This window comes from Saimiri boliviensis, chromosome X (assembly GCF_048565385.1).
Source record: "Saimiri boliviensis isolate mSaiBol1 chromosome X, mSaiBol1.pri, whole genome shotgun sequence".
NCBI lineage: Eukaryota > Metazoa > Chordata > Mammalia > Primates > Cebidae > Saimiri > Saimiri boliviensis.
In genome coordinates, this window is record NC_133470.1 from 37,808,738 (window position 1) to 37,815,644 (window position 6,907).

The 6,907-nt window shown below is 46.9% G+C and overlaps 1 pseudogene; it reads left to right on the forward strand.

Annotated features, from left to right (window-relative positions):
- Positions 1 to 2,220: 2,220 nt before the first annotated feature.
- On the forward strand, positions 2,221 to 3,344 carry LOC101045014 (glyceraldehyde-3-phosphate dehydrogenase pseudogene; annotated as a pseudogene).
- Positions 3,345 to 6,907: the final 3,563 nt, after the last annotated feature.

Genomic DNA, 6,907 nt, shown 5'->3' on the forward strand with positions numbered 1-6,907 from the left:
ACTAGTATGTAGCTGGGGCAGGCTGACACTGGGCACCTTCAGGAATGCATTTGCTGATAAGGGGTGGGGTTAAGTGGTACCAGCAGAGCCTGGAAATGCAGGTGCTGTTGAGTGCCCAGAGCCCCCGTTATCTATAAGTTGTCTGTCTTTCATGACAGCTTTACCCCTCGCACCCGGAACTGTTTTATTTCTCATGTACTAGTTTATCTTTTAACTTTTTGCTTAATCTGCTTTTGTGAAAAATTTGCTTCAGCTAAGTTCCCCCTCCCTTTTAAAACTAGGGTATAAACGACCACCTAACTTTTTCTTAGGGGCCAAGAAAATTTTGGGCGTTAGCCACCTCTTGGTCGCCGGCGTAATAAAGGACTCATAATTCAATCTCAGAGTGGGGCCTATTCCTTGACTCGCTCCGGTACAACATAATAAATAAAAACCGGGGCCCCAGCGCAGTGGCTCACGCCTGTAATCCCAGCACTTTGGGAAGCCGAGGCAGGTGGATCACCTGAGGTCAGAAGTTAAAGGCCAGCCTGGTCAACATGGTGAAACCCTGTCTCTATTAAAAATATCAAAATAAGCTGGGCATGGTGGGACATGCCTGTAGTCCCAGCTACTCGGGAGGCTGAGGCAAGAGAATCGCTTGAACCTGGGAGGTGGAGGTTGCAGTGAGCTGAGATTGAACCCACTCCAGCCTAGGTGACAGAGCAAGACTCAGTCTCAAATAAATAAATAAATAAATAAATAAATAAAATGTTAAGAACAATTCCGTACATAAGTTAGAACTTCCGAGGTTGAAAGGAGCCCTGCTACCCCAGCTTTTGGGACTGCACTCAGAATGACTGTGCCAATGAGGCTGGCCCCTTGGGCAGGCTTGTGAGCAAACTTAGCATAACCATCAGGTATTCCTGGGACACCTGCTATGTCCCCGTGTCATACATACATATTACCAGGACACCTTCATGTGTCCAACATTGTTGTACATAGATTTTAGTAAATAGCCAGCATTGAGAAGATTCCCCCTCCCAATTCAAACTCTTATGAATTGTGTACAGCCTCTTTGGTATGGAAAAGCTTAGTATAAGAACAGTGTGTGAGACCTGCTGACCTGCAGCACTCTTGTGAACTGTCCCTCTCTTTTTGTCTGGCTACAGTCCTTTTTTTTTTTTTTTTTTTTTTTTTTGAGACAAAGTCTCGGTCTTGTCTCTTGTTGCCCAGGCTGGAGTGCAGTGGCTTGATAGCCGCTCACTGCAACCTCCACCTCCCAGGTTCAAGTTGCAGCCTCTTGAGTAGCTGGGATCACAGGTGCCTATCTCCATGCCTGGCTCATTTTTTGTATTTTTAGTAGAGACAGGGTTTCACCATGTTGGCCAGGCTGGTCTCAAACTCCTGACCTCAGGTGATCCGTCTGCTTTGGCATCCCAAAGCATTGGGATTACAGGCATGAGCCACCATGCCTGGCCTCCAGTCCTTTCTTAAGGGCCACTGCAGCCCTTGCTGCCCTTGACTTTGTACCATGAGGAAAGGGAAAGCAAGTTCAAGTGTACAGCAAAGAATCCAATCATTTTCAATTAAAATTAATTCAAACAAAATACAAAGAAAAGTAACCAGAGTTGGGCAAGACAATATTCCTTAACTGTGTATATGTTCAAAATCTGAATGCATAAAATATTAAAGAAAATAGTAAATACAAGGAAGCAACTGAAAAGCGAACACCATGCACCAACCACTGGGTTGCATCCACCTATCCAGGTAACCATGCAATCCTGAACTTACCAATTTTTCCATTTTCATTCTAAGCTGGGCCAGGCGTGGTGGCGCAAGCCTGTAATCCTAGCACTTTGGGAGGCCAAGGCGGGCGGATCACTTGAGGACCAGCCTGGCCAATATGGTAAAACCCTGTCTCTACTAAAAAAAAAAAAAAAAAGAAAGCTGGGCTTGATGGCTCATGCCTGTAATTCCAGCACTTTGGGAAGGCAAGGTGGATGGATCACCTGAGGTCAGGAGTTCAAGAAATCCTGTCTTTACTAAAAACACAAAAATTAGCCGGGTGTGGTGGCGTGTACCTGTAGTCCCAGCTACTCAGGAGGCTGAGACAGGAGAATTGCTTGAACCTGGGAAGCGGAGGTTGCAGTGAGCCTAAATCGCGCCACTGCACTCCAGCCTGGGTAACAGAGCAAGACTTCGTCTCAAAAAAAAAAAAAAAAAAAAAAAAAAAGCTGGCTCTCTGCTCCTCCTGTTCGACAGACAGCCACATCTTGTCTCCCATCACCAGCCACATCCCTGAGACACCATGGGGAAGGTGAAGGTCGGAGTCAACGGATTTGGTCGTATTGGGAGCCTGGTCACCGGGGCTGCTTTTAACTCTGGTAAAGTGGATATTGTTGCCATCAATGATCCCTTCATTGACCTCAACTACATGTTCCAGTATGATTCCACCCATGGCAGATTCCATGGCACTGTCAAGGCTGAGAACCGGAAGCTTGTCATCAATGGAAATCCCATCACCATCTTCCAGGAGCGAGATCCCTCCAAAATCAAGTGGGGCAATGCTGGCGCTGAGTACATGGTGGAGTCCACTGGCGTCTTCACTACCATGGAGAAGGCTGGGGCTCACTTGCAGTGGGGAGCCAAAAGGGTCATCATATTTGCCCCCTCTGCTGATGCCCCCATGTTCGTGATGGGCATGAACCATGAGAAGTAGGACAACAGCCTCAAGATCGTCAGCAATGCCTCCTGCACCACCAACTGCTTAGCGCCCCTGGCCGAGGTCATCCATGACAACTTTGGTATCGTGGAAGGACTCATGACCACCGTCCACGCCATCACTGCCACCCAGAAGACCGTGGATGGCCCCTCTGGGAAACTGTGGCATCATGGCCATGGGGCTCTCCAGAACACCATCCCTGCCTCTACTGGCACTGCCAAGGCCATGGGCAAGGTCATCCCTCAGCTGAACGGGAAGCTCACTGGCATGGCCTTCTGTGTCCCCACTGCCAACGTGTCAGTGGTGGACCTGACCTGCCATCTGGAAAAACCTGCCAAATATGATGACATCAAGAAGGTGGTGAAGCAGGCATTGGAGGGCCCCCTCGAGGGCATCCTGAGCTACATTGAGCACCAGGTGGTGTCCTCTGACTTCAACAGCAACACCCATTCTTCCACCTTCAATGCTGGGGCTGGCATTGCCCTCAATGACCTTTGTCAAGCTCATTTCCTGTTATGACGATGAATTTGGCTACAGCAACAGGGTGGTGGACCTCGTGTCTCACATGGCCTCCAAGGAGTAAGACCCCTGGACCACCAGCCCCAGCAAGAGCACGAGAGGAAGAGAAGCCCTCACTGCTGGGAAGTCCATGCCACACTGAGTCCCCACCACACTGAATTGCCCCTCCTCACAGTTTCCATGCAGACCCCTTGAAGAGGGAGGGGCCTAGGGAGCCCCACCTTGTCGTGTCGTGTACCATCAATAAAGTCCCCTGTGCTCAAAAAAATAAAAATAAAAATAAATAAAAAACCCTGTGTGGAGGTGCACACCTGTGATCCCAGCTACTCAGGAGGCTGAAGCAGGAAAATCACTTGAACCTGGGAGGTGGAGGTTGCAGTGAGCCAAGATCACGCCACTGTACTCCAGCCTGGGCAACAGAGTGAGACTCCATCTCCAAAAATAAAAATTTAAAAATTTTTAAAAAGTGACCTTTTTGCTGTTGTTATAGTTACCATTGATGCTGGGTTAAAAGAATTGACTGTCCAAGGGAAACTGTGGCACATATACACCATGGAATATTATGCAGCCATCAAAAACGATGAGTTCGTGTCCTTTGTAGGGACATGGATGGACCTGGAAACCATCATTCTCAGCAAACTGACACAAGAGCAGAAAATCAAACACCGCATGTTCTCACTCATAGGCGGGTGTTGAACAATGAGAACACATGGACACAGGGAGGGGAGCATCACACACTGGGGTCTGTGGGGGGAAATAGGGGAGGGACAGCGGGGGGTGGGGAGTTGGGGAGAGACAGCATGGGGAGAAATGCCAGATAGAGGTGAAGGGGAGGAAGGCAGCAAATCACACTGCCATGTGCGTACCTATGCGACAATCTTGCATGTTCTTCACATGTACCCCAAAACCTAAAATGCACTTTAAAAAAAAAATTGGCTGTCCAAAGGGGCAGATACTTGGCTGGGTTTTTCATTTTGAAGTATGTGAGTTACCAGGTTTTTGGCGTCATGTAGGGTGAATGACTTTGGAAGGCAGTAGTGCCTCACAGCTGGTCCAAAGGCTGGTGCTGGACTGGCTGCTTGAAGAACATCTGGATCCCACTCCTGGAGACTAAGTATAGGTTCGGCATGCCCGGGAATCTCTAGCATTTTTAATGTTCCACATATAACTACAGTCGGGTTTGAAACCATTTCTGTAGTGCATTGTCGTTCTTAAAAAAGGTGTTTGCAAAACTTAAAAAATACAGAGAAGTGGCTGAGTGTGGTGGCTCACGCCTGTAATCCCAGCACTTTGGGAGGCCAAGGCAGGTGGATCAACTGAGGTCAGGAGTTTGAGACCATCCTGGCCAACATGGTGAAACCCTGTCTCTACTAAAAACACAAAATGTAGCCAGGCGTGGTGGCGGGTGCCTGTAATCCCAGCTACTTGAGAGGCTGGGCAGGTGAATGGCTTGAACCCGGGAGGTAAAGGTTGCAGTGAGCCGAGATCACACAACTGCACTCCAGCCTCAGCAACAAGTGAGACTCCATCTCAGAACCAAACAAAACAGAACTATGCACACCTATGTGCCTATGACCTGGAACTGGCATATTTGCTTTAAGTATTCTCTTCATTAAAAGAAATTAGGTATTACAATAAATTTCCATTTCCCCCATCCTCCATTCCATTCCCTTCCCCTACACCAGAAGCAAGCACCGTCATGATTCAATGTGTCTCCTTGAGATGCAGTTTTTAATGGTGCCCAACTTTGCTAACAGATGGCCCATTTAGGATGCCACATCAACCCTAAGATAGGGACTTCACAGGGAAAACTGGAAATGGTGTTTCTCCAGGAAAGGACCAAGAGGATCTTAGAGAATTACAAAACAAAGGCTGGGCACGGTGGCTCACGCCTGTAATCCCAGGACTTTGGGAGGCTGAGGCTGGCGGATGGTGAAGTCAAGAGATCGAGATCATCCTGGCCACCATGGTGAAACCCCGTCTCTACTGAAAATACAAAAACTAGCTAGGAGTGGTGGCGCACACCTGTAGTCCCAACTACTTGGTAGGCTGAGCCAGGAGAAGTGCTTGAACCTGGGAGGCAGAGGTGGCTGTGAGCTGAGACGCCAGCCTGGCGACTATGTGAGACTTGTCTCAAAAAAAAAAAAAAAAAAAAAAAATTCCAACACAAAGAAAATAATTTGGTGAATTCAGGAATACTGCTAACATCGTGTCAGCAAAATGACTGTAACAGAGTATATCCTAGACAAAGGTGTCAGAGTTCAAAAGGAATTGACAATGTTTCTTCAGAATTGGTCATGAGGCCCTGAGTTGGAAATGGGGTCTCGGTGCATGAGGGATATGACATGGCTGCCTCCCCCAAATTTGTGGAAATAAGATCTCTAGTCATCATAGGTTTTTCTCACCTATGGTTTCAGTACTATGAGCAAGAAAAGGATGGTTTTGTGTCTGTCAAGTTTTCATTTTAGAAAAAAAAGTACCAAGGCCCAACTTTGTGTAGAGCTTTGCCTTGCAGGGGACTCTGATTCTGCCGAAGACATTCCTCCAGCTTTAAGCTTGGCGTCTCAGCAGCCCAACTTTACAATCTATGACAAATGAAACAGCACTTTAAGCCATCTGTTCAAGTTGGTGCATTTTGCCTCTGGTGTTTATAAACCTGCTTCAATAAAAAGCAAAAACAAAGCCCAGAGTTTAGCAAAAAGCATGGTTGGGTAAGCAGCCAAAAGCAATTTCCATCTCAGAAAGAAACACAATTTTATTTTTATCCAAGACGTTTTGGTAATGTGCGGTTTGCTTCAGAACAACAAATGTGGCGTTTCCTGGTATCTTGAAGTGTCTCTTCTTTTTGAAGAAAAGCAAAGAAATGGGAGGAACGTGGGGAGGACCACAACTCTGTGGTTGTGTGTTTATGTATAAGCTGGGCTTTGTTGCTGAAATTAGCAATAAGAATCTTCTGGAACATCTGCCTATCTAGTTCACCAAATGATTTTTCATAATGCGTGGGGGTGATTTTCAGGGATGACCGCTGGCGGTTAGCTTTACTTTTTGTTTGCTTTGAGGAATTTCAATGGGGATTTTTTTCTATTGATTTGCTAAATGATATAACAAGAGAGTGTTCTTTTGTCTTGTCTGTGGAATAGGACTACAAAAAGATGGGAGTATTTAGTTCTCAGCAAGCAGTAGGATAGCCCTAATCCCCACAACCCTGTGAGGTATGTGAAATATCCTTATCTTACTGAAGAAAACTCAATGGGCTTAAATATAATATCTTATCTGGGGTGGCTCAGCAGGATGAAAAATAAAGAGGAAATTATTTTCTTATTTATTTATTTATTTGTTTTTTTGAGACAGAGTCTTGCTCTGTTGCCCAGGCTGGAGTGCAGTAGTGTGACCTCAGCTCACTGCAGCCTCAGCTCACCGCAACCTCCACCTCCCAGGTTCAAGAGAGTCTCCTGCCTCAGCCTCTCTAGCTGGGTTTACAGGCATGCGCCACCACACCCAGCTAATTTTTTGTATTTTTTTTTTTTTTTTTTTTTTTTGAGACGGAGTTTCGCTCTTGTTACCCAGGTTGGAGTGCAATGGCGCGATCTCGGCTCACCGCAACCTCCGCCTCCTGGGTTCAGGCAATTCTCCTGCCTCAGCCTCCTGAGTAGCTGGGATTACAGGCACGTGCCACCATGCCCAGCT